Source organism: Tachypleus tridentatus, chromosome 8, assembly GCF_004210375.1.
Source record: "Tachypleus tridentatus isolate NWPU-2018 chromosome 8, ASM421037v1, whole genome shotgun sequence".
Taxonomy (NCBI): domain Eukaryota; kingdom Metazoa; phylum Arthropoda; class Merostomata; order Xiphosura; family Limulidae; genus Tachypleus; species Tachypleus tridentatus.
Window position 1 is genome coordinate 107,537,772 of NC_134832.1, and position 7,613 is coordinate 107,545,384.

The following is a 7,613-nucleotide window of genomic DNA, read 5'->3' on the forward strand; positions in this document are numbered from 1 at the left end:
TATTAATGCTCTGAACAATATATTTAATTGTCTGTGGATATTTTTGTTATAATGCAAGCATGTCATGTTAGTACGTATTTGCATTAGTACATTACATAAACACTTTGCTTTCTCTTTCCATATTCATTTCTAATTATTGCACGAGCGCTTTTTGGATATATTTATCATAAAGCCGAATAAGACTAACCGATTTGTTAACAACGATTGACATCAGTTGGCCATGTATTAGTTCATGTTCCCCCGCTGGTACAACAGTACGTCTATGGATTTACAACGCAAAAATCAGGGGTTAGATTCATTATAAGAACACACACACACACACACATTATTAGTTCATTTGAAACATATTTAATAATTCTTTAGATTCTGTGATTTGTGGCATGTCTACTTTCTCACAGTACAACGGGAAAAGCATACGAGCTGGAAGAAATAAGGAAATCAAATAAATGCCGGTATTGACTACCAGTGAGTACCAGCAAAATTTCATACCTACTCATAGTCATTATAACTACGTTTCTTTCACTGATGCCTGCTTACGAGGAAAAAATAAATTAAACAACGAACAAACAAAATATTAAAATAAATTGTAAATTTTGTAAAGATATGTCAGCTTAAATAAAACAGAATTTACGACTTGTTTATTTCAATTTTGTATTGAAACCACCCACGTCACCTTTCTAAAAATTCTCAGGCTACTTTTTGTAATTGCGAATATAGCGCCATCTATTGTATATGATCAGATTTTTGTTCTTAATAGTGTTTATGAATGTCAATGATTAATTAGAGCTGAAATGATATAATATAGAGCAATTGCTATTCTTGCAACAAAAATGTCGTTAAAATATACTCTCATTTGTAAAAATACGTGTTTTGCATGATTATCTGCTTTGTTTCTTAAATGACATTTTATTAATAACACAAGACGTAGAATGATCTGCCAAGCAATTTGATTCATGTAGACTAATTACCACTCGTGCTGAAATGTCAAAAACACACACACTTTAATTTCCAATTATTTAGTTTATTGTTCATTATACTATAAAAATTAAATATCTTCAAATTACTTGTAGAAATGTATGTTACTATTTGGTATTTTTAACCTGAATCTTATCCCTCACATGAGCTGAAAGGTAAGATCATAGATTCCTGTGGTTTAGAAATATAGATTTTTATTTATTTGTTTGTTTAGAATTAAGCACAAAGCTACATAATGGGTACCAAAACCTTATCATTAGTGATGTGAGTCCGCCGACATACCGCTGGACCACTAGAGGCCTAAAATATGTCCCACATTATAACTAAATAGAATTCACTCAGTCAGCAAGAACAGCTATCGCATGAACGTTGTCAAAATAATTGAATTTGCTGATACTTTTTTAAATACATTCACAAAACGAGTTCCGAAACAAAGTGGCTTGAACCTTGGGTTTTTAGATCAGCAACTTTACACGCAAGTTACTAGGCCATCAATATACGCCAAACCCATACTAAATGAAACACGTTTCATTTCTTGTTTGTTTTGAATTTCGCGCAAAGCTACTCGAAGGCTATCTGCGCTAGCCGTCCCTAATTTAGCAGTGTAAGACTAGAGGGAAGGCAGCTATTCATCACCACCCACCGCCAACTCTTGGGCTACTCTTTTATCAACAAATAGTGGGATTGACCTACACATAATAACGCTCCCACGGCTGAAAGGGCGAACATGTTTGGTGCGACAGGGATTCGAACCTGCGGCCCTCGGATTACGAGTCAAACGCCTTAAACCACCTGCGTTTCATTTTTGTGGCACTTTGTATCAACATTTCTTCGAATAAAATATTATGCTTGTCTACAGATATTTAAAACAATTGCTTTTGCTAATAGAAAAAGTATTAACTAGCACACAAAACTTTACAGAAACTGTTCACTCGCTGTATGTTTAATTATGAAAATGTTATATTTTATTTATTAATTATTCATTCACGAAACATCACCGTATATTTGTATTCTAAAGACGGCTGGTATGAGTATTAAAGTTTTAATACTCATACCAGCCGTCTTTAGAATACATTTTTACTTGAAGTGAATTTCTCGTCATCGCGAATCAACAAATATTTGAATAAGAGCTTTCAAGCATTAATTATTGATTATTCATAGAACAATTACAGTGTAGTGATAATCATGCTTGAACTGCATAAATTATCATTAACTTACAAAGTAGTTAATGTTTCTAATGGCTGGAATAAGTACAATATAAATATAAATCTACGTATGATTATTGATAATTCGAAAGCACGTGATTACTTTTAGACGTCATGTGTGGATCATTAAGAAACATTTAACGGAAATAAGTTAAAGCGTCTTCGATTGTACAAGATATTTTATGAAGAGAAAATGTGAGCATCTCTTGAGAGGTATGTTTGTATTTATAAGAAATATTTGCATATGCCTATACAATAGCGTATCGCCACAGTTGCAGGCCATGGTGATACGAGCGTGTATGCTGGTTGACAATAAATTTCCGGCCACGAGACAGGTTGCCTTGTGACAGATAAAAAGTTACAGTCTTTTCCAGGGAAGGATATTTAGCTAACGGAATCTTTAAACAATGTTAGATCCAAATAAAGGATTGAGTATTTAATGTTCTCCAAGGAAGCAGAAGAACTCGCGCACGAGAGAGTTTAGGTCAGCTACAGGCTTCAAAATCATCCATACCCCAAGATAACGTTAATATATGTTTAATCCACAAATTCAAGGCCATGTTTATATAAACGAGACAGATGTGATCCAATATACTGCTGTGTTAAAGCTGGGTATAGCTGTTGATACCATTCAAGAAAAAGTAAACAAAGGCTTTTAAATTAATGTAAGTTCGCGAACCAAATGTTCTTCCAACCATACATCAAAATTACCTGTTATTTACATGAAAACGATGACTGAAGAAACAGATATCATAATAGTACCATTTGAACACGCACGTTGGTCTGCTTTAAACATGCTCTTGAAAGTTAAATTGCATGTACAGTGTAAAGTTTCTGGAAAGCATGAAAAGATGCGTGGTCTAAAATCGGCTCGAATATCTTTACAGAAATTCGTTACACAGTAAACTGTAGTGTAGAACAAATAATATGTAACATGATCATCAGACTTAGCACGAACAACGATGGAAACAATCATTCAAAGTCAGTACAACATCTGAAATATCGTTCTTATAAAGTGATTAATTTTTCAGTACTCCCAGTGTGGAACTTAATAAAATTGGATACATTTTAAAAAATACTTTACAATTCTTGTTAATTTTAGAAAAAGTAAACTATGTTACATTACAACGTTTATTTTAATAGTGCTTCCACGAACTAAGCATCCGGGATTTGGGCTGTCTGGCAGAACTTAATATGTAGTCCCCCAGTGGCTCAGCGGAATGTCTGCGGACGTAAACGCTAAAATCCGGGTTTCGATACCTGTAGTGGGCAGAGCACAGATAGTCCTTTGTGTAGCTTTGTGCTTAATACAAAACAACAACTTAATATGTAATATCTTTTCGGAAACAAGCTAAAAGTCTAATTTCAGTGTTTTCAGGTTGAACTAAAATTCCACACAAAGGTTTACGAAAGAATTAGCAGATTTAGTGACGTTTCGCAAGTTTTTGGCTCTCATAGTACACAGTAGTAAACTTACAGGATGTATGTGTAGTGTTATGTTGTTGACTTACCCGCTTGCCTCTTGGCTAAAATCAAGCATAGTTTATTGTGTTCTCGGCAATTTATTCGCGTTTTTGCTCTTTATTTTCCGAGTAGATACGAGGTCCTTGACTTTGGTGTTAGTGGGATACTTTTTATCCCCTTGATCAATGGTCCCTACCGTTTTCAGTAATGGTAGACAGATCACACTGCAGGCACTAATTGAAACTCACACTTCAACTGACGAAAGTGCCATCTAGCTGTTTCAAAAACTTGTTATTTAATTTTCAATCTCTTTTTCACTTCTTTGAATGTCATCGACTAACATAGCAATGCAAATATAACTTATCTTTGAATCCATCTCTGTGGCGAAGTTCGTTGCACATCATTGGCAGATGAAAATAGTTTTGTATCATCAGATTTCTTACAAATGTCGTTTCCAACCACGTTCATTAGTCTATGTGGATCTTCTAAGAATAACATGGTGCGTAGAATTCCTCATACAGTCATGAAGAATACAAGCAATTGATTGTTATTATTAAGAGTACTGAACCTTGAAGCCTTCTGTCGAGCTTCTTCATTTCAAAAGTTTGATGTAACTGTGGATTAAATACTAAAAAAACTGACGAATTGAATAAACACCGTTTTTGCGCCCTGTTGGAGTACTATAACAACGTCTAGAGTTCACACTTGAGTTCTTGAATGATCTAAGTCGTTTTTTGGTATCGCGAAATCCAAAGGATTCTCAGAAGTATCGCTAAACATTTCATCTTCATCACTCTCAACTGGAATAGCGCAATCCTTCCGATTTTCTTTCTTTGTGCCTTTAATTTGCAACTTGACTGTTTCTTACTTTCTTTTCGTACCATTTTGACCTCTGAGTCTAAACCGTTGCATACACACTGACATCGAGGACATTCCCCACAAGTACAGCACCTAATCTCTTTATACTCATAAGCCATTTTCTTCAAGTCCTGTATTAACGTTGCTTTATCAATACAAGATCAGTACAGTTAACGAATGTCGATAGTATGTCAATATCTGTTTTGTAGCCAGGCATGAATCCGTTTTTCACAAAGGGCACGGCAATCGCCTGCTTTTTGTCCAATCACATTTTGGTAAAGGCGTTAACCAATAAACACACGATCCAGAACCAAAATTACTTGAAAAATTTTGAACACAAAATCCTGGGTGCCTGGTTTGATGAAGCACTGTTAATACATTTCAAATTATTGGCCACTGTATTTTGTTGTATGACACGTCCATTTGTTTTCCCGTATAATTATCGACACTCACGTAGAAGACATAAAAAGTTTTCAATTTCAGTAAATTTCTCAATTTTGTTGACATTCTGAGCCTTTCTGTCTTATGTTACAATGTGAGTATTTGGGTGGAGGTTTTGTAATTCACAGATAATTCTCAGACATATTAAAAAGTAAAAGTTAATTATTTATAAGAAAGTTGTTTAAAAACACATCCACTCATTTAGTAATTTTTATAATTAATACAATAATTTGTTCTACTTTTACAGGTTTTATAAACAAGTGATCTATCTTATCCATCGCTATTACTATCTTAAAGAAACTGTACCTTAGCGAACTCGAATTACTAAGTTCATCCCGCCTTACTTAATTATAACCTGTGCACTATCTATTAATTAATATAGCTATCTATTTATAAAGTTATTTCTATGCTATAGTACTAACTAGAACATTAATATTTCAGAACATTCTTGGAAATTTACAAATATATGATATAAAGTTCATCGAACACAATGCAGACGACCATTGTGATTGGGCAAATGATGTAACAATGAGTAAAAAATAACAGAATTATTTTTGAAACTTGCATTAAGGAACCTGTGAACAAATTACAAGATAGAACTATTAGCATACGCTTCGACATACATAACTTTTTATCCATTGAAATATGATATTGCATTCACAAACAACTGGCACTAATTTATAAACTTGATATTTTTTATATCTGTATATCCACAAAGTTTATGTGTAGTGTAGTTAATCACAAAGGTACACAATGGGCTGGTTAGGGTGTGCTCACCACGGGTGTCGAAATCAAATTCATAGCGTTATAAGCCCGTGGAGTTAGCGCTGTGCCACTGAAGGGTAGACATTGACAAAGAAATATATCCAAAATTATACGCAAATAATTTTAAACTAATAATGAAAAACACCCATATAACTTAAGGTGTAGATTAAAGTTCTGGTCGGTTGCAGTAATACAGGAGAGGAACAGGGTAGAGGTGTTTCACCTATGCAGCAGCTACACCTTATTCTTTTTAGAGCACTAGATAGTTTCACTGCCAGGCTGGACATTTGCCACATAAAACTCGAACACAATTTACAAGAGATTTTTCTTTCTATATTAATCGCACTTTCATTGTAGAAGGAGAGATTTCTAAGTAAAATGCACGAGAGTATTCACGTGAAATATCTTGTAATTATATATGTTTTCCATTGAAACATTTATCACGTTAAATATGTTTTAGATTACTTGTAGTTCTTGGAGATAAAAAAATCAGGGATAGCTGGTCTCATACACTAGATTTGGTGTTATAGCTAAAAATATTGAAAAGAATTTGAAGAACTGAAAATTGCTGTATCGCGTCATGTATATTATAGGTAAATATAAAAAGTCAAAAATATATTAAGAGCGATGCTTTTACTTCTACACTACAGTTTACTTTTTATTTTGCTAAATTAGGACTGCTGGTTTAACTGGTGAGATTATGGACGATTCTTATATTATTTCTAATAGTTCTGGTGAAAACTACGAATCGAGGTTGGTTAAAATAGAATTTTAACTTGTTTTTGAATTTCGCACAAAGTTACTCGAGGGCTATCTGTGCTAGCAGTCCCTAATTTAGCAGTGTAAGACTAGAGGGAAGGCAGCTATTCATCACCACCCATCGCTAACTCTTGGGCTACTCTTTTATCAACAAATAGTGGGATTGACCTCCACATAATAACGCTCCCACGGCTGAAAGAGCGAGCATGTTTGGGTCGCACGCCTTAACACGCTTGGCCATGCGAGGCCGAATTTTAGCTTGAGGACTAGAATTTCTGTCCAAGAGATCAATAATAAATTAAATATAAATTTGCCTACGTAACGACTGTTTGATCGTGATCAAAAATTAGATTTTTTTGTTGGTATAATGTGTTATTCCTAGATTAATCCTAATATGTACAATTAAACAAACCCAACTTATATACTACATTACGATTAAAGAAACTGATGAAATGTCTAGGGCTCATTTCAAGATACATTGTGTCAAAAAGAAATTTTGATATATCTGATGAAAAGACAAATTATGATTGTGTTTAACCACGACTATAAGGCCTAATGAATTTACTAACACTATTTTCTGCATACGCTGAAAGCTAATGTTAATGAATCAGACGAAAAAAATACAAAACAATATTTATGGCTTTTTTAGTATTGGCAGATACGTCAAGGTTACCAAAGTGGTTACTTTCTAAGTAAGAGATTATGTTAAGATAAATGTTGAGGAATCTGATAAAGAACCTAAGGTCTGGGATACAGTAACGAAGGTTAAGTTTATTATTATACATCATATCGAAATTGATTGGTAAATCTGATACTTCCAGATATATCACCACTTGTGTACTTACATATCTGGTATTTAAGTTGTTTTCTCTTTAATGTTGTATATACGAAAATAATTAAAATCTTCACTTATTATTATGTTGCTCACACATGAAATTTATTTCTTCGAGTTTTTCTTTTAATTCGGAGTATGTAAATATATACATTAGTTGATTGCACATTGATTTTACCGATTAATATAACCTGTAAATCTAGACCACTGATCTGGATGATTTGTTTTCTAGTTATAAAATGAATGTTTAAAGGTCTTATCTAGTTTTAATTTATAGTTGTGTTTTTAATTTCGCACAAAGCTACACGAGGGCT